Below are 24043 nucleotides of genomic sequence, written 5' to 3' on the forward strand. Positions count from 1 at the left end.
CACGCTTATATCTCTCACTCATGCTCTTTAGATTATCCTGAATCTTTTGCCAAATAGATGACAAAGACGAGGAGAATCTGTCCTCATCAGGTAAACCAGAAGACCCCTCTCCCGAGAAAGTCCCAAACTGCGGATGAAACCCATATGCACCAAAAAATGGTGACTTATCAGAGGACTCCTGACGACGGTTATTTAAAGCAAACTCAGCAAGGGACAAAAAAGAACACCAATCCTCCTGATTCTCCGCCACAAAACAGCGCAGATATGTCTCCAGATTCTGATTGATGCGTTCTGTCTGGCCATTCGACTGCGGGTGGAAAGCAGAAGAGAATGACAACCGAACCCCCAAGCGAGAACAGAAAGCCTTCCAGAATCTGGAAACAAACTGCGTGCCCCTATAAGAGACTATGTCTGAAGGAATACCGTGTAATTTGACAATGTGATCAACAAATGCCTGCGCCAGCGTCTTAGCATTGGGCAACCCAGGAAAAGGGATGAAATGCGCCATTTTGCTAAAACGGTCCACCACCACCAGAATCACAGTCTTCCCCGAGGAACGAGGCAGGTCCGTAATGAAGTCCATGGACAGATGTGTCCAAGGACGGGAAGGAATGGGTAAGGGAAGGAGAGGACCTGATGGCCGTGAATGAGGGACTTTGGCACGAGCGCAAGTCTCGCAGGCTGCCACAAAACCCTCAACCGACTTACGAAGCGCAGGCCACCAGAATCTCCGAGCGATGAGATCCAGTGTGGCTCTTGCCCCCGGGTGCCCAGCAAGGACAGTATTGGGGTGCTCCTTAAAAATCTTGTGTCTTAGGCATCATGCACACGACCGTTGTGTGCATCCGTGGCCGTTGTGCCGTTTTCCGTTTTTTTCGCGGACCCATTGACTTTCAATGGGTCCGTGGAAAAATCGGAAAATGCACCGTTTTGCAGCCGAGGCCGTGATCCGTGTATCCTGTCCGTCAAAAAATATGACCTGTCCTATTTTTTTGACGGACAACGGTTCACGGACCCATTCAAGTCAATGGGTCCGTGAAAGAACACGGATGCACACAAGATTGGCATCCGTGTCCGTGATCCGTGGCCGTAGGTTGCTTTCATACAGACGGATCCGAAGATCCGTCTGCATAAAAGCTTTTTCTGATCTAAGTTTTCACTTCGTGAAAACTCATTTCCGACAGTATATTCTAACACAGAGGCGTTCCCATGGTGATGGGGACGCTTCTAGTTAGAATACACTGCAAACTTTGTACAAGACTGCCCCCTGCTGCCTGGCACCACCCGATCTCTTACAGGGGGATATGATAGCACAATTAACCCCTTCAGGTGCGGCACCTAAAGGGGTTAATTGTACTATCATATTCCCCTGTAAGAGATCAGGGCTGCCAGGCAGCAGGGGGCAGACCCCCCCCCCTCCCCCCTCCCCAGTTTGAATATCGTTGGTGGCACAGTGTGCGCCCACCATCGCTCCCCCCTTCCCCCCCCTCTCTTGTAATAAATCGTTGGTGGCACAGTGTGCGCCCACCATCGCCCCCCCCCCCCTTCCTCCCTCTATAGTTAAAAATCGTTGGTGGCACAGTGTGCGCCCACCATCGCCCCACCCCCCCTTCCTCCCTCTATAGTTAAAAATCGTTGGTGGCACAGTGTGCGCCCACCATCGGCCCCCCCCTCTCTATAGTAGTAACAACCATTGGTGGCAGTGTGCGGCCTCCCATTCCCCCCCCCCCCACAGTAGAAGATTCATACTTACCTGCTTGCTGCTGCGATGTCTGTGACCGGCCGGGAGCTCCTCCTACTGGTAAGTGACAGTTCTTTAGCAATGCGCCGCACAGACCTTTCACTTACCAGTAGGTGGAGCTCCCGGCCGGTCACAGACATCGCAGCAGCAAGCAGGTAAGTATGAATCTTCTACAATTGTACTATTGCTAAGTAACCATGGCAACCAGGGATGCAGTAGCTTCCTGGTTGCCATGGTTACCGATCGGAGCCCCAGCGATTAAACTGGGACTCCGATCGGAACTCCGCTGCCACCAATGATGGGGGGGGGGGGAATGGGAGGCCGCACACTGCCACCAATGGTTGTTACTACTATAGGGAGAGGGGGGCCGATGGTGGGCGCACACTGTGCCACCAACGATTTTTAACTATAGAGGGAGGAAGGGGGGGGGGCGATGGTGGGCGCACACTGTGCCACCAACGATTTTTTAACTATAGAGGGAGGAAGGGGGGGGCGATGGTGGGCGCACACTGTGCCACCAACGATATTCAAACTGGGGAGGGGTCTGCCCCCTGCTGCCTGGCAGCCCTGATCTCTTACAGGGGAATATGATAGTACAATTAAGGCCCCTTTCACACGGGCAAGTTTTCCGTGCGGCGAACGTATGGCACCCGCACTAAATCCTGACCCATTCATTTCTATGGGGCTGTGCACATGAGCGATGTTTTTAACGCATCACTTGTGCGTTCAGTTGAAATCGCAGCATGCTCTATATTTTCCGATTTTGACGTGACGCAGGCCCCATAGAAGTGAATGGGGTGTGTGAAAATCGGATGGCATCCGCAAGCAAGTACGGATGCCGTGCGATTTGCACGCATGGTTGCTAGGAGACCATCGGGATGGAGACCCGATCATTATTATTTTCCCTTATAACATGGTTATAAGGGAAAATAATAGCATTCTGAATACAGAATGCATAGTAAACCAGCGCTAGAGGGGTTAAAAAAAATAAAAAATAATTTAACTCACCTTAGTCCACTTGCTCGCGAAGCCCGGCATCTCCTTGTGTCTCCGCTGCTGATGAACAGGACCTGGGGTGAGCTGCTCCATTAAATAGAGCTTAAGGACCTTCGATGACGTCACTCCGGTCATCACATGATCTTTTACCATGGTGAATCACCATGGTAAAAGATCATGTGACGTACCATGTGATGACCGGAGTGACGTCATCGAAGGTCCTTAACCTGTATTTAATGGAGCAGCTCACCCCAGGTCCTGTTCATCAGCAGCGGAGACACAAGGAGATGCCAGCTTCGCAAGCAAGTGGACTAAGGTGAGTTAAATTATTTTTTAATTTTTTTTAACCCCTCTAGCGCTGGTTTACTATGCATTCTGTATTCAGAATGCTATTATTTTCCCTTATAACCATGTTATAAGGGAAAATAATACAATCTTCAGAACATCAATCCCAAGCCCGAACTTCTATGAAGAAGTTCGGGTTTGGGTACCAACCATGCGCGATTTTTCTCACGCGAGTGCAACGCATGACAATGTTTTGCACTTGCGCAGAAAAAAATCGCGCATTTTCCCGCAACGCACCCGGCTCTTATCCGGGCAAAAAAAATGACGCCCGTGTGAAAGAGGCCTAACCCCTTCAGGTGCGGCACCTGAGGAGTTAATTGTGCTGATCACGGCCCCCTGTAAGAGATCGGGTGCTGCCAGGCAGCAGGGGGCAGTCATGTACACAGTTTTTCAGTGTATTCTAACCTGAAGCGTCCCCATCACCATGGGAACGCCTCTGTGTTAGAATATACTGTCGGAAATGAGTTTCACGATGTAGCTCATATCCGACAGTATATTCTAACATAGAGGCGTTCCCATGGTGATGGGGACGCTTCAAGTTATGTTCGGGTGTCCGCCTGGCCGTGCGGAGGCAAGCGGATCCGTCCAGACTTATAATGTAAGTCAATGGGGACGGATCCGTTTGAAGATGACACACTGTGGCTCAATTTTCAAACGGATCCGTCCCCATTGACTTTCAATGTAAAGTCTTGACGGATCCGTCTGAGGCTATTTTCACACTTTAGATATTTTTTACCAATATAATGCAGACGGATCCGCTCTGAACGGAGCCACCGTCTGCATTATGAACACAAGTGTGAAAGTAAAGGGACTCCTGACTTTACATTGAAAGTCAATGGGGACGGATCCGTTTGCAATTGCACCATATTGTGTCAACGTCAAACGGATCCGTCCCCATTGACTTGCATTGTAATTCAGGACGGATCCGTTTGGCTCCGCACGGCCAGGTGGACGCCAAAACGACTTTTTTTTCCATGTCCGTGGATCCTCCAAAAATCAAGAAAGACCCACGGACGAAAAAACTGTCACGGATCACGGACCCCGTTTTTGCGGACCGTGAAAAAAAACTGTCGTGTGCATGAGGCCTTAAAGCGAGAGGCACAAACAGCCTCCCAGGAGGACAAAGATCAGGAGCCTCTGACTGGGCTGCCTGCACCTCTGCCTCCAATTCAGAAAAAAGAGCAGAGACCACCACACCTTCAGCCAAAATGGGACCCGGGTCTTCAAAATTCCTGCCTCCCGGAAAACAACGTGACAGGGCATCCGCCTTCACATTCTTAACTCCAGGGCGGAACGTGACAACAAAATTAAATCTTGAAAAGAACAAAGACCATCTGGCCTGTCTCGGGTTCAGACGCTTGGCTGACTCCAAGTAGGCCAGATTTTTATGGTCAGTAAACACGGTAATAGGGTGTCTGGCTCCCTCTAGCCAATGGCGCCATTACTCAAAAGCCAACTTGATGGCCAACAATTCCCTATCTCCCACATCGTAATTTCTCTCTGCGGAGGAGAGTTTTTTCGAGAAAAAGGCACACGGTCGCAATTTGGCAGGAGAGGAACCCTGAGACAAGACCGCCCCCACACCCACCTCAGAAGCATCAACCTCGACTATGAAGGGTAAAGAAACATCAGGTTGCACCAAGATGGGAGCGGAAGCAAAACTCTCCTTGATATTAGAAAAAGCCTTACGAGCCTCTACCGACCAGGAAGAAAAATCTACCCCCTTTCAGGTCATATCAGTGAGTGGTTTAACAACAGAGGAATAATTCAAGATGAACTTCCTGTAATAATTGGCAAAGCCCAAAAAACGCATCAGCGCCTTCTGGTTCTCAGGAACCCCCCACTCAAGCACAGCGCGGACCTTCTCGGGGTCCATGCGAAAACCAGAAGCGGAGAGAAGAAACCCCAGAAATTGAATTTCTGGAACCGCAAACACACATTTTTCCAGTTTCGCGTACAATTTATTCTCCCGCAGGATGAGCAAGACCTGACGTAAGTGTTCCTTATGAGTTTTGAAATCAGGAGAAAAAAATCAAAATGTCATCCAAATACACTAATACAAATTTTCCCATCAAATGATAAAAAATGCTGTTCACAAAATGCTGAAAAACGGCTGGGGCATTCATCAAACTAAAAGGCATAACCAAATTTTCAAAATGGCCCTCAGGGGTATTGAAGACCGTCTTCCATTCGTCTCCTTCTCTGACCCTGACCAGGTTGTATGCCCCTCTTAGATCTAATTTGGAAAAGCCTTTAGCCCCAACAACCTGGTTAAACAGGTCCGGGATCAGAGGAAGCGGATAAGGGTCACGAATAGTGATACTGTTCAGCTCCCTGAAATCCAGACAAGGTCTTAAAGAACCATCTTTTTTCTTAAAGAAAAAACCAGCAGCAACAGGTGACTTCGAGGGTCGTATGTGTCCTTTTCTCAGACTCTCAGAGATATAAGCACTCATAGCGATCCTCTCAGGTTGGGAAAGATTGTATAAACGAGATTTAGGCAGCTTGGCGCCTGGGATGAGATTAATAGGGCAATCGTACTCCCTGAGCGGGGGTAAATCCTGAACTCCACTCTCAGAGAAGACGTCCGAAAATTCAGAGAGAAAAGGTGGTACAGTCTTAGTAGAAACCTCAGAAACAGATGTCGTGAGGCAATTCTCTCTGCAAAAGTCACTCCAACCATTTATTTGCCTCGCTTGCCAATCAATGGTGGAGTTATGTTTAGTGAGCCAGGGTAGCCCCAACACAAGAGGAGTAGGCAACCCACTAAGGACGAAACATGACACATCCTCAACATGAGCATCACTCACAAATAAACGGATATTGTGAACTATGCCCTTTAATGATTTCTGAGAAAGTGGAGCGGAATCAATAGCAAAAACAGGAATATCCTTTCCCAAAGTGCGCACCTGGAAACCATGAGTTATCGCAAATTGATTATCAATGAGATTGACAGCTGCTCGACTATCTACAAAAATCTCACAAAAAATGTTCTTGCTCTCTAGCGCCACCCTAGCAGGCAGGACAAAACGGGAACTACAAGCAAACGGAAAACCTTCAATTTCCGCCTCAACCCTGCCAATAGTAACAGACGGAACATTTTTAAAAGATTTTTTCCTCTTTGTTTCTTTATTACTCCCAGAAAACTGCCTGAATCTCGTAGAGGGACAAACATTTGCCAAATGATTTATACCTCCACAACAAAAACAAACCCTCCCATGCGGGCTGAATCTTCTATTGTCAGAAGCAATCAACCCCAGCTGCATGGGCTCCTGCTCAGAAGGGGCTGACAGCGACTGAGACCCCTGCGCACAGAATGGGACCGCTGCACTGTCCTGGGACTGAGTATGACAGGAAGGAGAGATCTCTCCTCTCTCTCTAAGACGCCTGTCAATACGAACGGCCTGTGACATAGCAGAGTCCAAGGAAATGGGCCTTTCATGAAAGGCAAATGCATCTTTCAATCCCTCTGAAAGACCATGGCAAAATTGACTTCGGAGTGCAGCATCATTCCAACCAGTATCAGCTGCCCAGCTCCGAAATTCTGAGCAGTATATCTCTGCGGATTGTTTACCCTGGCATAATAGACGTAGTCTAGACTCAGCCAGAGCAATACGATCCGGATCATCATATATCTGACCCAGGGCTAAAAAGAATTCATCCACTGAATGGAGGGGCCGTGCCCCCTCCGGCAGTGAAAAGGCCCAGGACTGAGCGTTACCCCTGAGCAGCGATATAATGATCCCCACCCTCCGTTCCTCATCACCAGAGGAATGGGGAAGAAGGCGAAAATGGAGTTTGCAAGCCTCTCTAAAACGCACAAAATTCTCACTACCCCCGGAAAACATATCCGGGAGCGAGATCTTAGGCTCAGAACAAACTCCATGAACGCAAGCTGAACCGGTCACTTGAAGCTGAGAAAAAGTCCTGCGGAGATCAGCTACCTCCAATGAAAGACCCTGGAAGCGTTCAGCCAAAAGTGAAACCGGATCCATGCTTGAGACGGTTTTGGCGGCTTATAATGTCACGGACGGTGTACAGGAAACAAGACAATGCAACATGTATAAATGACTCACTGGATCCAAAGCTAAGGAACCAAAAGGGAGACCCCTGCACAAGACCTGAGACTTTCCCTGGCTGCTCAGCCTATGCAAAAATCCCAGAGGTGGATGATCGCATATCCACGTACCTCGACTATAAAAACCCTGAACACCCTACAATAGTGAGGGGACACGACCACCGGCTCCCTACACCAGACACGGAGGGAGTCAGGGTCACCTGGGATCCAGCAAACAGAAAATAACAGATAAATGTACAGCACTTAACTTTGTAGCAGACTGGAAAACAAGATCAGCATGCACACACACTCCAGGAAGTAGTATAAGCCTCCCAGTAATGCATTATGGGGCGGAATTTAAAGGGATGCAATCAGTCCAACCACATGACAGCTGAGAGAGGCTAACGAGATGAGGAACTGAACATCACAACAAAGAAACTCAAGGAGGAGGTCACTGGAGGGGTCACTGTCACTAGTGGGATACCTCAGGGGTCAGTACTGGAGGGGTCACTGTCACTAGTGGGGTACCTCAGGGGTCAGTACTGGAGGGGTCACTGTCACTAGTGGGGTACCACAGGGGTCAGTACTGGAGGGGTCACTGTCACTAGTGGGGTACCTCAGGGGTCAGTACTGGAGGGGTCACTGTTACTAGTGGGGTACCTCAGGGTTCAGTACTGGAGGGGTCACTGTCACTAGTGGGGTACCTCAGGGGTCAGTACTGGAGGGGTCACTGTCACTAGTGGGGTACCTCAGGGTTCAGTACTGGAGGGGTCACTGTCACTAGTGGGGTACCTCAGGAGTCAGTACTGGAGGGGTCACTGTCACTAGTGGGGTACCTCAGGGGTCAGTACTGGAGGGGTCACTGTCACTAGTGGGGTACCTCAGGAGTCAGTACTGGAGGGGTCACTGTCACTAGTGGGGTACCTCAGGGGTCAGTACTGGAGGGGTCACTGTCACTAATGGAGTACCTCAGGGGTCAGTACTGGAGGGGTCACTGTCACTAGTGGGGTACCTCAGGGGTCAGTACTGGAGGGGTCACTGTCACTAATGGAGTACCTCAGGGGTCAGTACTGGAGGGGTCACTATCACTAGTGGAGTACCTCAGAGGTCAGTATTGGGACCTATTCTCTTCAATATATTTATTAATGATCTTGTAGAAGGTGCGCACAGTAAAGTATACATTTTTGCAGATGGCACTAAACTGTGTAAAGTAATTAACACTGAAGAGGACAGTATACTGTATATATATATATATACTACAGAGGACAGTATACAGACTACAGAGGACAGTATACTGTATATATACTACAGAGGACAGTATACAGACTACAGAGGACAGTATACTGTATATATACTACAGAGGACAGTATACTGTATATATATATATATATACTACAGAGGACAGTATACTGTATATATACTACAGAGGACTGTATACAGACTACAGAGTACAGTATACTGTATATACACTACAGAGGACAGTATACTGATACAGATGGATCTGGATAGATTGGAGGCTTGGGCAGAGAAGTGGCAGATGAGGTTTAAAACTAACAAATGTAAGGTTATGCACATGGGAAGGAATAATACAAGTCACCCGTACATATTAAATGGTAAAACACTGGGTAACACTGACATGGAAAAGGGTCTAGGAATTTTAATAAACAGCAAACTAAGCTGTAGAAACCAGTGTCAGGCAGCTGCTGCCAAGGCCAATAAGAGAATGGGGGCATCAGAAGGGGCATAGATGGCGGTGATAAGAACATAGTCCTACCACTTTACACATCACTAGTCAGACCACACATGGAGGACTGTGTACAGTTCTGGTCTCCTATGAACAAGGCAGACATAGCAGAGCTGGAGAGGGTCCAGAGGAGGGCAACTAAAGTAATAACTGGAATGGGGCAACTACAGGACCTGAAAGATTATCAACATTAGGGTTATTCACGTTAGAAAAAAGCCGACTGAGGGGAGATCTAATTACTATGTATAAATATATCAGGGGTCAGTACAGAGATCACTCCCATCATCTATTTATCCCCAGGACTGTGACGAGGGGACATCCTCTGCGTCTGGAGGAAAGAAGGTCTGTACACAAACATAGAAGAGGATTCTTTACTGTAAGAGCAGTGAGACTATGGACTCTATACTGTAAGAGCAGTGAGACTATGGACTCTACTGTAAGAGCAGTGAGACTATGGACTCTATACTGTAAGAGCAGTGAGACTGTGGACTCTATACTGTAAGAGCAGTGAGACTATGGACTCTATACTGTAAGAGCAGTGAGACTATGGACTCCTTACTGTAAGAGCAGTGAGACTATGGACTCTTTACTGTAAGAGCAGTGAGACTATGGGCTCTTTACTGTAACAGCAGTGAGACTATGGACTCTTTACTGTTAGAGCAGTGAGACTATGGACTCTATACTGTAAGAACAGTGAGACTATGGACTCTGTACTGTAAGAGCAGTGAGACTATGGACTCTGTACTGTAAGAGCAGTGAGACTATGGACTCTTTACTGTAAGAGCAGTGAGACTATGGACTCTATACTGTAAGAGCAGTGAGACTATGGACTCTGTACTGTAAGAGCAGTGAGACTATGGACTCTATACTGTAAGAGCAGTGAGACTATGGACTCTATACTGTAAGAGCAGTGAGACTATGGACTCTTTACTGTAAGAGCAGTGAGACTATGGACTCTATACTGTAAGAGCGGTGAGACTATGGACTCTATACTGTAAGAGCAGTGAGACTATGGACTCTTTACTGTAAGAGCGGTGAGACTATGGACTCTATACTGTAAGAGCGGTGAGACTATGGACTCTATACTGTAAGAGCGGTGAGACTATGGACACTATACTGTAAGAGCAGTGAGACTATGGACTCTTTACTGTAAGAGCAGAGAGACTATGGACTCTTTACTGTAAGAGCAGAGAGACTATGGACTCTATACTGTAAGAGCAGAGAGACTATGGACTCTTTACTGTAAGAGCAGTGAGACTATGGACTCTATACTGTAAGAGCAGTGAGACTATGGACTCTATACTGTAAGAGCAGTGAGACTATGGACTCTATACTGTAAGAGCAGTGAGACTATGGACTCTATACTGTAAGAGCAGAGAGACTATGGACTCTTTACTGTAAGAGCAGAGAGACTATGGACTCTATACTGTAAGAGCAGTGAGACTATGGACTCTATACTGTAGAGCAGTGAGACTATGGACTCTATACTGTAAGAGCAGTGAGACTATGGACTCTTTACTGTAAGAGCAGTGAGACTATGGACTCTTTACTGTAAGAGCAGTGAGACTATGGACTCTATACTGTAAGAGCAGTGAGACTATGGACTCTATACTGTAAGAGCAGTGAGACTATGGACTCTATACTGTAAGAGCAGTGAGACTATGGACTCTATACTGTAAGAGCAGTGAGACTATGGACTCTAACTGTAAGAGCAGTGAGACTATGGACTCTAACTGTAAGAGCAGTGAGACTATGGACTCTATACTGTAAGAGCAGTGAGACTATGGACTCTACTGTAAGAGCAGTGAGACTATGGACTATATACTGTAAGAGCAGTGAGACTATGGACTCTATACTGTAAGAGCAGTGAGACTATGGACTCTATACTGTAAGAGCAGTGAGACTATGGACTCTTACTGTAAGAGCAGTGAGACTATGGACTCTATACTGTAAGAGCAGTGAGACTATGGACTCTATACTGTAAGAGCAGTGAGACTATGGACTCTATACTGTAAGAGCAGTGAGACTATGGACTCTATACTGTAAGAGCAGTGAGACTATGGACTCTATACTGTAAGAGCAGTGAGACTATGTACTCTATACTGTAAGAGCAGTGACTATGGACTCTATACTGTAAGAGCAGTGAGACTATGTACTCTATACTGTAAGAGCAGTGACTATGGACTCTATACTGTAAGAGCAGTGAGACTATGGACTCTGTACTGTAAGAGCAGTGAGACTATGGACTCTTTACTGTAAGAGCAGTGAGACTATGGACTCTTTACTGTAAGAGCAGTGAGACTATGGACTCTTTACTGTAAGAGCAGTGAGACTATGGACTCTATACTGTAAGAGCAGTGAGACTATGGACTCTGTACTGTAAGAGCAGAGAGACTATGGACTCTGTACTGTAAGAGCAGTGAGACTATGGACTCTATACTGTAAGAGCAGTGAGACTATGGACTCTATACTGTAAGAGCAGTGAGACTATGGACTCTATACTGTAAGAGCAGTGACACTATGGACTCTGTACTGTAAGAGCAGTGAGACTATGGACTCTTTACTGTAAGAGCAGTGAGACTATGGACTCTTTACTGTAAGAGCAGTGAGACTATGGAACTCTCTGCCTGAGGAGGTGGTGATGGTGAGTACAATAAAATAATTCAAGAGGGATGTATTTCTGGGGTGTAATAATATTACAGGCTATAGCTACTAGAGAGGGGTCGCTGATCCAGGGAGTTATTCTGATTGGAGTCGGGAAGGAATTTTTTTAAGTGGGGAAAATTGGCTTCTACCTTACAGTTTTTTTGTTAGTTTTTTCTTTTTTTGCCTTCCTCTGGATCAACTTGCAGGATAACAGGCCAAACTGGAAGGACAAATGTCTTTTTTTGGCCTTATATACTATGTTACTATGTAACACAATATATAACAGTTATATGACATCCAAACATGAAGTCACTGTAAATAACGCTGCTTTTGTCTCTAACACATAAACATAGGAACTGAATTAAGGACAGTGGCAGGTCTAGCTGCATACACATATCAGGCTATACTAGCAACCTAGGACAGGTCTTAGCTGGCCAGCTACACTCCCACCAAAATAACCTATAATTCTATGTTCTTAGTGGTAGGACTTCAACATGAATTTGAGGAATTTTCCATCAGGTTCTCAACTTCCAAGTGTCTTTTATCACTCTCAAGTAGAACAACTAACCTCTGAGTGGAGTAGTGAGACGTTTTCCCTTTTTGTCAAGTTTTGAGTCTCACGACACTCTTACTAGTTTGTCTTCAGCCTTTGGAACTTCTAGAACTTTGGCCAATTTCCATTGACTTCTAGGTAAATCTTCTTTCACTAACACTATGTCACCAACTTGGACATTTCTTCTGGGAGTTTGCCATTTACTTCTTAGCATCAGATTGGCTAAGTGCTCTTTCCTCCATCTATTCCAAAACTGTTCTGATAGATATTGAACTCTTCGCCATCTCCATTTAGCATATAAATCCTCTTTGGTGAACTTGCCAGGTGGCGGCTGTATGTAATCAGACTTAAGGTGAAGTAGATGGTTGGGAGTTAAAGGGTCCAAACTTGTTGGATCATTGATGTTATTAACTGTAAGTGGACAACTGTTAACAATAGACATTACTTCATAGAATAGGGTCCTAAGTGACGCATCATCTATTCTTCCGGCGTTCTATTTCAACACTGAACTTAACACATTTCTCACAGTTCCGATTTGTCTTTAACAAAATCCTCCTGTATGGCTCGCATGTGGAGCATTCATGTGAAAATCACACTGTTTCTCTAACAAATAGATACTTTTTCTTTATTGATCTCTTTTAGAGCTTTCTTCAATTCATTCTCTGCTTCGACAAAATTAGATCCTTGGTCAGATCTAAGCTCTGTAACGGTACCTCTAATGGCTATGAAACATCTCTAGGCGTTGATTAATGCGTCAGTTGACATATCCTCTAACATTTCCAGGTGAATTTCTCTGGAGCTCAGACATGTAAATATAAGTCCATATCTCTTGTACTCCTTGCGGTTCTGTTTGGTGATGAATGGGCCAAAACAATCAATTCCGCTATAAAGAAATGGTGGTGATGGGTTTACACGATCTGCCGGTAAATCTGCCATTCTTTGCTCTTCGGTAGGTCTACGTCCCTGTCTGCAGACTACACATTTACTTATATACTTTGCTATAACTTTGATTCCTTTCACAATCCAGTAACCACCTTCGCTCAAACAGCTTTGGGTAAAGCTTCTTCCTTGATGCAAGGATTTGTTGTGGTAGTGATCAATAATCAAGCTTGTGAAGGTAGAGATTTTGAGTAGAATTGCTGGATGCTTCACTCTGCTAGGTAACAATGCATTTTCCAGTCTCGGTCCCACCTTCAGTATACTATCCTGCAGAACAAGATTAAGCTTGTACAATGGGTGGTTGTTTGGAAGCCTATTAGGTTCTTGACTAAGTATCTTCAACTCTTCACTGTAGAATCTCTGTTGAATGAGTCTTATGACTTCAATTTTTTCTTCTACATTCAATGAGTCCTTCTTTTTGATTCCCTTTGTCAAACGTTGATTTCGAGCTACTACATTTATGACCGTATTCCATCTTGAACATCTGGCTAGTCTTTCAAGTATGTCATCTTGACACTTGGCAGCAGTGCTCAATGTTTGTACAACTTTTACTTCTGGATCACCCATACACAATTCTGTGTAACCTTCACTGGGTGGGATTTCCTTTTCCCAAAGGAACTCTGGGCCGGTGAACCAGTTTGAATTTTTCAATTCTGTTCCATTCAGGCCTCTTGAACCATGATCTGCTGGGTTATGCTTTGTGTCGATGTGATGCCAATGTTCAAGATTTGTTATTTCTCGAATTTTCTCAACTCTGTTGGCGACAAAGATATGGAATCTTCAAGCTTCGTTGTTTATGTATCCCAGGAAAACTTGTAAATCTGTCCAAAAATATTCTTTATCTATTTTCAATTCCAATTCTTCTCTCAGAAACTTGATTACTGATGCTGAAACTACGGCTGCTGTCTTGGTATTGTCTGAATACTGGTAGGTGAAACTCTGACCTTCCCCATAACCAGGGCACAGTGTATCTTTTCTTCTCCTATTACTCTGATGCAGGAGCACTGACCATAACCATAACTACTGGCTACTGAAAAATGATCAAGTTCTATTTTTTTGTACTTTCCGAAATCATGAGGTACAAAACCTCTGGTTATCTGAACTTCTCTCAAGTTTTGCAAGTCTTTTATCCAACTCTCCCACCTTGGCCTCAAATTTTCAAGTATTGGCTCGTCCCATCCCAACTTCTGTCTGCATAACTTTTGTAGTATTTATTTTGCTCTAAGGATTACTGGGGCCAAGATTCCCAATGGATCATATATAGAAGCCACTGCGGAAAGAATGGTTCGTCTTCAATAGATACTTCAAAGAAGAACTTGCCATTCTCTACATACCATCCCAATCCAAGTACGTTCTGAACTTGAAAATTCTTCATTGTAGCTGCACGTTCAGAGTCACAGATAGATTCCAGTACCTTGTTTGAGATGAATTTATGAAGGCGCAAGTTTCCTCTTGCGCATAACTCTTGGCTTTCTTTCACTAGTTTAATTGCAGATCCTGTAGACTCTAGACTTATGAGACCCTCATCTACATAAAAGTTTTTCTTAAGAAGAGTTCTGCTGATGGGCAATCCTTTTCATTCTGATAGGCCAGGTACCTCATACCATAATTGGCGCAACCTGGAGACGATGCTGCTCCAAACAAGTGTACTTTCATTCTGTATTCTGCTGGCTCTGTATCTGTATCTCCATCCTCCCACCATAGAAACCTCAAGAAGTCTCTATCTTCATTCTTCACATGAAACTGGCGGAACATTTTTTCAACATCACACATGACCACTACGGGATACTTTCTGAATCTACAGAGTACTCCAGGCAGATCGTTTGTAAGATCTGGTCTTTTTAGTAGATGATTATTCAATACAACACCATCGTACTTTGCTAAGCAATCAAATACTACTCTAATCTTGAGAGGTAAACACCTTGATGTGGGATGTACCACACTTCTCCTTCCTTAGGTTGATTATTAACTTCCTCTGCATGTCCTTCTTCGAGGATGCCTTCCATTAATTTCAAAAAATCATTCTTGAGTTTGGGATCTCTTCCCATCCTTTTCGTCAAACATTTCAATCTTGCTAGGGCAAGATTTCTGTTATTTGGCAGAAGGGATCGCTCTCTAAAAAGGTAAGGGCATTTCAAGATGACCTTGTTAATTCTGCTGAATACTTTCTTCTAGAGTGTGTACGAACTTTATGTCTTCTTGGGATACACTCTTTCCTTTAGAACTTATGTCTGCAAAGTCGGATTCAAGGATTTTGATTACTTTTGCTGGACATATAGTTGGTAACTCTTGGACAGTTATTCGATGACACAATCCTGTCACCTGTCTTAGGTTTGTGATCTGCTGTTTTCCTCCAACAACACCTCATCCTAGATCAGTTTGAACAGCGTAGGGTTCACCCTTTCCTCCTGTGATTACTTTTCATGGTACCAAAGCTTCGGGACAATTGTAGCCTATCAACAGTCCAACACTAAACTCCTTCACCGGTGACATTTCATGTGATATGACAGATAGGTGGTCCCATTTATTGGCTGTTTCACAGGAAGGTATGCGATGTTGATCTAGAGGTATATCACCTTTTGTATAAGCTGGAGGTAGTTCTATTGTGAAGTTTGAATAAGGTCCTCTAACTCTCAATCCTTTGACCCTTTGACTGTTCACTAATGTGTCTCTTCACGTCATTGTGGTGAGTTTGAGCTTCACTGGTTCTGTAGCCGCTTGTAATTTCTTGCAGATTTCTTGATCAATGAAGGTGACATCACTCTGGGCATCCAGTAGCGCATAGGCGTATACCTTCTTGTTCCTCATTTAGGATTTGAAATGCACACTGGTACAACCATTGATGTGCCATTGCTTTCTCCTTCCCTCACTCTGCAAGAGAATACCAATACTTTCTTTCCTTTCTCAGTAGCTGTAATGGACCATTTCAGCAGACAAGGGGTTAAAATCCATTTAGGCGATATGCCCCTTTCTGAGACACAGGCACAGCTACTGCAGAACACCAACCTCCCGAACTGGATACAAAATAGCACTCCAAACTGGAACCTCACGAATAGCTGCTAGCAGACGAACAGGAAAAGCATACAATCAGCTTACACTCCTGGCAATCAGTCTCTAACAGCATACAGGGAATCCCCCCAATAAGGAGACAAGGCTCCATGTTGAGGGTCAAGCAGTGGTCTGACGTGCTGGCACACCCAGCCTGGTTTTTATTACAGTTGTTGCAAATACAGGACAGATACAACACATCCCCACAATGCATCATGGTTTCCTCCTCTCTGTCCTGGAGACAACCGAAGACAATCCAATTATCTCTCAGGACAAAGGGAGATCGCCAATACACATGTGGAGACAACAGGACAGACATCACCATTTAAACACACAATGGGACAATAGAAACACACCCACACAAAATCCTCCCCTCTGCCGGTGATGACTATTGAACACACTGGCGAATATAATTATCCAAGGCAGAGAAATACAGTTTTATAAAACATATCACAGGAACCCCAAAACATGCAATAATCCCATAACCAATATATCTGGGTGAACCACATATCCAAAATTCACCCACATCCGTTCAGTAGTTTGGAAGATACAGTTACACTGAAAATATACAAGTTATACAGAAAATAGTCACTAATAAATGTGTCCCCTGTTTGGTAGTTTCAAACTACTGAATGATGTCTCTGTGCAGCAAATACAGGCAAGATAGCACAGTGTTGAAAAGTCAGAACAGTGTCTGTGAGCTAAAATGGCCGCTATCTATTGTTCTCACCATGGGAATAGTAAAATCCAAGGAAGTAAGGCAAATGATGCAATCCAGGGACAGAGGGCTCAGTCCCAAGTGCCTTACGACCCAATAACTTAAGGGACCATAATCCCAGGGCAGGAGGCTGGCAAACAGCCACCTCCAAAACACAGTGGCGAGGTTGGTTTCGCCACACTGGGGCAAGAGGCTTTTAAACAGGCCTCTCCAAAACCCAGTGACGAGGTTGGTTTCGCCACACATCTCCCCCCCCAGGGAAGACTAACCAGATACCTGACCTCACGCCAGTCGGAACCTGAGTTAGTCTGGCAGGCCACCCACAACCAAATACTGGACCTGTTGAATCTTGGGGCCTGGCTCTGTTCTGTATGTCCCCAGCTGTTGAGTGTGCATCTGCTACTCCTTGCTTTGTGGTTCTCCAGCTTGGAGCTGTAGGTACTTGGTGGGCAGAGGCCGACTGCACTCTGCCCAGATGCCAGCTCTTCCGCTGGGGATGCCTTTGTGAAGTCAGTCTCTGGACAAGAGGATAGGGGAGGGCAGAGGCTGACTGCGCTCTGCCCTGATGCCAGCTCTTCTGCTGGGGTGAGGGGGGTACAAGCCAGTCCTGTAACAAGGGGGGGGGGTCGGTGGAGCAGAGGCTAGCGGCCCTCTGCCCTGATGCCAGCTCTTCCGCTGGGAAGGGATCAGTGGGTATTGCAGGCTCATCCCCTGCCCCCAGAACTCGGTTGGGAAGTAGCTGGGAAGGGGAGGGCTCGCTTACCTCCTCCTCCTGGTATCCCTGCGGAGATGGCTGGACATCTGGTTGTTTGAGGGGGAGACCGACTGTCTCCTCTTTGGCTAAACAGCCCTGTTGCTGGGGGACAGGACCGACTGTCCCTACCCCCTGTACTGTAAGTGCAGAGACCACGGTCCCATCTGCACAGTTGTGGGGCTTACTGTCTCCCCCTGGTAAGTTAAGCTGCCGCTGGGGAATGGAGACTAGGCTCCCAGTTCCCAACAAATCCTTCTGTTGCTGTGGGATGGAGACTGGGCTCCCAATTCCCAACAACTCAATCTGCTGCTGGGGGACAGGACCGACTGTCTCTGCCCCCTGTAACTCAGCCTGCCGCTGGGGAATGGAGACTGGGCTCCCAATTCCCTGTAAATTATGGATCCGCCGCTGGGGAGAGGTGGTAGCAAGCTCCTCTCCCATACATACTTCCATACTCTGTGGAGGGAGAACGACTGTCTCTGCTCCCAATACAGTGTCCTGCTGCTGGGGAATGGAGACTGGGCTCCCAATTCCCAAAAAATCATGCTGCTGCTGGGGGGCAGGAACAACTACCTCTGCCCCCTGTAACTCAGTCTGCCGCTGGGGAGGGAGGACACTGCTCTCCTCTCCCTGCATTTCACACTGCCACTGGGGAATGGAGACTGGGCTCCCAATTCCCTGCAGGACCGGTGGAGAGACCTCGGTCCCATCTCTACCAGCCACCTGGGGTCCTTCCCAGTAACGCTCTACAATATCTGCCCAGCTGAATGGGTCTGGATCTGGGTCTGTCACCTTACTGTCCTGCTGAGCCTTCCCAATGGAGTGGAAGAGATCTCAGTAGTCCTGCTCCAGTTCCCACTCCAGGGTTGCTAGGTGAGCCAGGTCTTGCTCTACCTCATGGGGGTCATCCCACTCATGCCTAGCCTCCCTCTCATAGAAAATGTCCTGAAGTCTGGTTTGCGCAGGGCTCCCAAAGCCAGGCTCTGCAAAGGACTCCCATAACAAGCCAGGACCATCAAACTCCTCTCCCTCTGGCTTGTCATGTTCGGCTGTCCAGGGTATATACTGTGCCATATACCACCAAAGAGCCTGGTAGGCATCCTCCAGTCATAGCTCCTGCCATACCCTTGTGCTCTAGTTCCTTCACCCATTCCTCCAGGGGCCGCTCTCCCAGGAAGGGCATCCGCAGGGCCACTTGCTTCTGCAACCGTTGCTCTTCACTGGGGAGACTCTCACCCCGCTGGTATTGTACATTATCCAGGGCCTGGTACCAGATGCCTTTCCTTAATGCATCCCGGCCATCCAGGTCCTCCTCCTCGTATAACACTGCTGGTTCCATCCTGTTGCTTTTAGGGTCTCTGTACTGGGACATGCGTTGCCCTTAAATTGTAGAATCCACAGAAATGGTGTCTCCTGTAGCTGTCCTTCTGGCTGTAGGAACGATCCCGCCGCTTGCCACCAATTGTAACGGACCATTTCAGCAGACAAGGGTTTAAAATCCGTTTAGGCGATATGCCCCTTTCTGAGAGACAGGCACAGCTACTGCAGAACACCAAACTCCCGAACTGGATACAAAATAGCACTCCAAACTGGAACCTCGCGGATAGCTGCCAGCAGACGAACAGGAAAAGCATCCAATCAGCTTACACTCCTGGCAATCAGTCTCTAACAGCATACAGGGAATCCCCCCAATAACGAGACAAGGCTCCGTGTTGAGGGTCAAGCAGTGGTCTGACTGTACTTCAAGTACAGCCTCTTTTATTCATAAAAAACAAACATAGTACTGCCCACAGGGTTTTGAAATCCAACCAATCAATATCTTACAACACACACAATGCAAGTACAGCAACCAATCGTTCACGCCCCCAGAGGACCAGAAGGGAGAATGCGACACAGAACAGATACAACACATCCCCACAATGCATCATGGTTTCCTCCTCTCTGTCCCGGAGACAACCGAGGAGCAATCCAATTATCTCTCAGGACAAAGGGAAATCGCCAATACACATGTGGAGATAACAGGACAGACATCACCATTTTAAACACACAATGGGACAATAGGAACACACCCAGCATATTCCTCCCAAGCTGACAAGTTACACGTACTATAAATTGTTACAACTTTGCGAGTTTACATTGTCCATACATATAACTTACATCAATTTAAACAGTATAACTTGGGGACAAACCTATCCAAAATTCACTTGAATAGGTTTAGGGGTTTAAAAGTTAGTATGGGCCATAATCCTGGGGAAAGAGGCTTTTAAACAGGCCTCTCCAAAACCCAGTGGCGAGGTTGGTTTCGCCACAGTAGCTTTAGGTATTTAGTATTTATCTTTCTTTGGATGTTCTTCATGTAGTGGTGTAGGATGGCGTCTTTTGCAAATGCTGCTTGTGGCCTTTTTCTTACACTCCTTAGTAACATGGCCTTTTCTTAGGCATCTGAAACACAGTTGGTTCTCAAGTACAATTTTTTTATTTTCATCTGGGGACTTCTTCAATTGTTGGCACTTGTGTATGGAGTGGTTCTCTCCACAGAACATACACTTGAAGATAGTCGAAGATTTGTCGGTTCTGTCGCTCTACTGATCCCAGTAGTGACTTTGAACTTGCTCTCGTAGGTATCTGAATCTTTAGCTTCTGCGTTGGTTGCAAAGCTAGTTGCTCTTGCACAACTTATTTCTCTTGCAGGCCTTTCTTCTAAGGATTTTAAGACGTAAGATGATGTTACTGGATTACATGCTATCCGTGCTTCCTTATTGACGAACTCAGAGAACTCTTTAAAACTTGGGAAGTTCTTGCCTAGATCACATAGTGATTCCATCTAGAAGCCACTTCTTCAGGTAGCTTAGTTAGCAATCTGTGGTTTTCTAGATAGTCGTTCAGTAATTCTAGTCCTTGAACATGTGGGATGGCATTGCTGCATGCTTGCAGGAAGTCACCATACTCTTGGAGTCTGAAGTGTTCTTTAGGACCTATTTTAGGCAAGTTATTCAGTTTCTGTCTAAAGGCTCTTTGTACTAAGAAAGGATGACCATATCTTGCATTTAATTTTTCTAAAGCTTGCTTGTAGGCTTCTTCATTTTTTCTATAGAAGTTACCTTAAAGAACTTTCTTTGCTTCCCCACTAACATACTCCTTCCCCAGAGAAGATGGAAGGATCCGTCCATAGGACTCTATAAGCCATACCATCCACAGAGAAGACGGAATAATCTGTCTATAGGACGCTATAAGCCGTACCCTCCACAGAGGAGATGGAAGGATCCGTCCATAGGACGCTATAAGCCGTACCCCCCACAGAGGAGATGGAAGGATCCGTCCATAGGACGCTAGAAGCCGTACCCCCCACAGAGGAGACGGAATAATCTGTCCATAGGACGCTAGAAGCCGTACCCCCCACAGAGGAGACGGAATAATCTGTCCATAGGACGCTATAAGCCGTACCCTCCACAGAGGAGACGGAAGGATCCGTCCATAGGACGCTATAAGCCGTACCCCCCACAGAGGAGACGGAAGGATCCGTCCATAGGACGCTATAAGCCGTACCCCCCACAGAGGAGACGGAAGGATCCGTCCATAGGACGCTATAAGCCGTACACCCCACAGAGGAGATGGAATATCCGTCCATAGGACGCTATAAGACGTACCCTCCACAGAGGAGATGGAAGGATCCGTCCATAGGACGCTATAAGCCGTACCCTCCACAGAGGAGATGGAAGGATCCGTCCATAGGACGCTATAAGCCGTACTCTCCACAGAGGAGATGGAAGGATCCGTCCATAGGACGCTATAAGCCGTACCCCCCACAGAGGAGACGGAAGGATCCGTCCATAGGACACTATAAGCCGTACCCCCCACAGAGGAGATGGAAGGATCCGACCATAGGACGCTATAAGCCGTACCACCCACAGAGGAGATGGAAGGATCCGTCCATAGGACGCTATAAGCCGTACCCCCCACAGAGGAGATGGAAGGATCCGTCCATAGGACGCTATAAGCCGTACCCCCCACAGAGGAGATGGAAGGATCCGTCCATAGGACGCTATAAGCCGTACCCCCCACAGAGGAGACGGAAGGATCCGTCCATAGGACGCTATAAGCCGTACCCTCCACAGAGGAGACGGAAGGATCCGTCCATAGGACGCTATAAGCCGTTCCCCCCACAGAGGAGATGGAAGGATCCGTCCATAGGACGCTATAAGCCGTACCCCCCACAGAGGAGATGGAATATGTAAATCATATGGTAGACAAACACAAAATGTATTGTAATGAAACATAACAGGAAAAACACCACGGTAGGGTGAATACTTTCACAACACGCTGTACAGTAAAGGCCCAACACCAATCCTTTATAGTAACGCTTGTTAGCGACCATCTGGTAGTGTACTGCTGCCACTGATTACCCGACGAACGAGCATGTTTAAAAACCCTTGTTTGCCAGCCTTAGATTGCGCCGTGTAATAGGCACTGCTGGCAACCAATGATAAGTATAGGGACGAGTAGCTCCCCCTACCTTCATAACCTCCAAACACAGACACAAGCACCCCTGGCTTACACCTCCAACTCAATTTCTCCAAAAGTGCTGAACACCTATGGAGAAAAACTCACACCAGAGAACTTCCTCCATTAAAAATTCGTGCTAAGAACCTCTAACTCTGCCCTCCACCTCTCCAAATAGACATATATCACCAACCTAATCTCTGTCTACCATCCTACCTGTGCTTTCCACAGTGCTGCACCCCCTACATCTCCTCCTCATCTCTGTCTACCATCCTACCTGTACTCTCCACAGTGCTGCACCCCCTACATCTCCTCCTCATCTCTGTCTACCATCCTACCTGTGCCCTCCACAGTGCTGCACCTCCTACATCTCCTCCTCATCTCTGTCTACCATCCTACCTGTGCTCTCCACAGTGCTGCACCCCCTACATCTCCTCCTCATCTCTGTCTACTATCCTACCTGTACTCTCCACAGTGCTGCACCTCCTACATCTCCTCCTCATCTCTGTCTACCATCCTACCTGTACTCTCCACAGTGCTGCACCTCCTACATCTCCTCCTCATCTCTGTCTACCATCCTACCTGTGCTCTCCACAGTGCTGCACCCCTACATCTCCTCCTCATCTCTGTCTACCATCCTACCTGTGCTCTCCACAGTGCTGCACCTCCTACATCTCCTCCTCATCTCTGTCTACCATCCTACCTGTGCTCTCCAAAGTGCTGCACCTCCTACATCTCCTCCTCCTACATCTCCTCCTCATCTCTGTCTACTATCCTACCTGTACTCTCCACAGTGCTGCACCTCCTACATCTCCTCCTCATCTCTGTCTACCATCCTACCTGTGCTCTCCACAGTGCTGCACCCCTACATCTCCTCCTCATCTCTGTATACCATCCTACCTGTGCTCTCCACAGTGCTGCACCCCCTACATCTCCTCCTCATCTCTGTCTACCATCCTACCTGTGCTCTCCACAGTGCTGCACCTCCTACATCTCCTCCCCATCTCTGTCTACCATCCTACCTGTACTCTCCACAGTGCTGCACCCCTACATCTCCTCCTCATCTCTGTCTACCATCCTACCTGTGCTCTCCACAGTGCTGCACCTCCTACATCTCCTCCTCATCTCTGTCTACCATCCTACCTGTACTCTCCACAGTGCTGCACCTCCTACATCTCCTCCTCATCTCGGTCTACCATCCTACCTGTACTCTCCACAGTGCTGCACCCCCTACATCTCCTCCTCATCTCTGTCTACCATCCTACCTGTACTCTCCACAGTGCTGCACCCCCTACATCTCCTCCTCATCTCTGTCTACCATCCTACCTGTACTCTCCACAGTGCTGCACCCCCTACATCTCCTCCTCATCTCTGTCTACCATCCTACCTGTACTCTCCACAGTGCTGCACCTCCTACATCTCCTCCTCATCTCTGTCTACCATCCTACCTGTGCTCTCCACAGTGCTGCACCCCTACATCTCCTCCTCATCTCTGTCTACCATCCTACCTGTGCTCTCCACATTGCTGCACCCCCTACATCTCCTTCCTCATCTCTGTCTACCATCCTACCTGTACTCTCCACAGTGCTGCACCTCCTACATCTCCTCCTCATCTCTGTCTACCATCCTACCTGTGCTCTCCACAGTGCTGCACCCCCTACATCTCCTCCTCATCTCTGTCTACCATCCTACCTGTGCTCTCCACAGTGCTGCACCCCCTACACCTCCTCCTCATCTCTGTCTACCATCCTACCTGTTCTCTCCACAGTGCTGCACTCCCTACATCTCCTCCTCATCTCTGTCTACCATCCTACCTGTACTCTCCACAGTGCTGCACCCCCTACATCTCCTCCTCATCTCTGTCTACCATCCTACCTGTGCCCTCCACAGTGCTGCACCTCCTACATCTCCTCCTCATCTCTGTCTACCATCCTACCTGTACTCTCCACAGTGCTGCACCCCCTACATCTCCTCCTCATCTCTGTCTACCATCCTACCTGTG

This window comes from Bufo gargarizans, chromosome 10 (assembly GCF_014858855.1).
Source record: "Bufo gargarizans isolate SCDJY-AF-19 chromosome 10, ASM1485885v1, whole genome shotgun sequence".
Taxonomy (NCBI): Eukaryota; Metazoa; Chordata; class Amphibia; order Anura; family Bufonidae; genus Bufo; species Bufo gargarizans.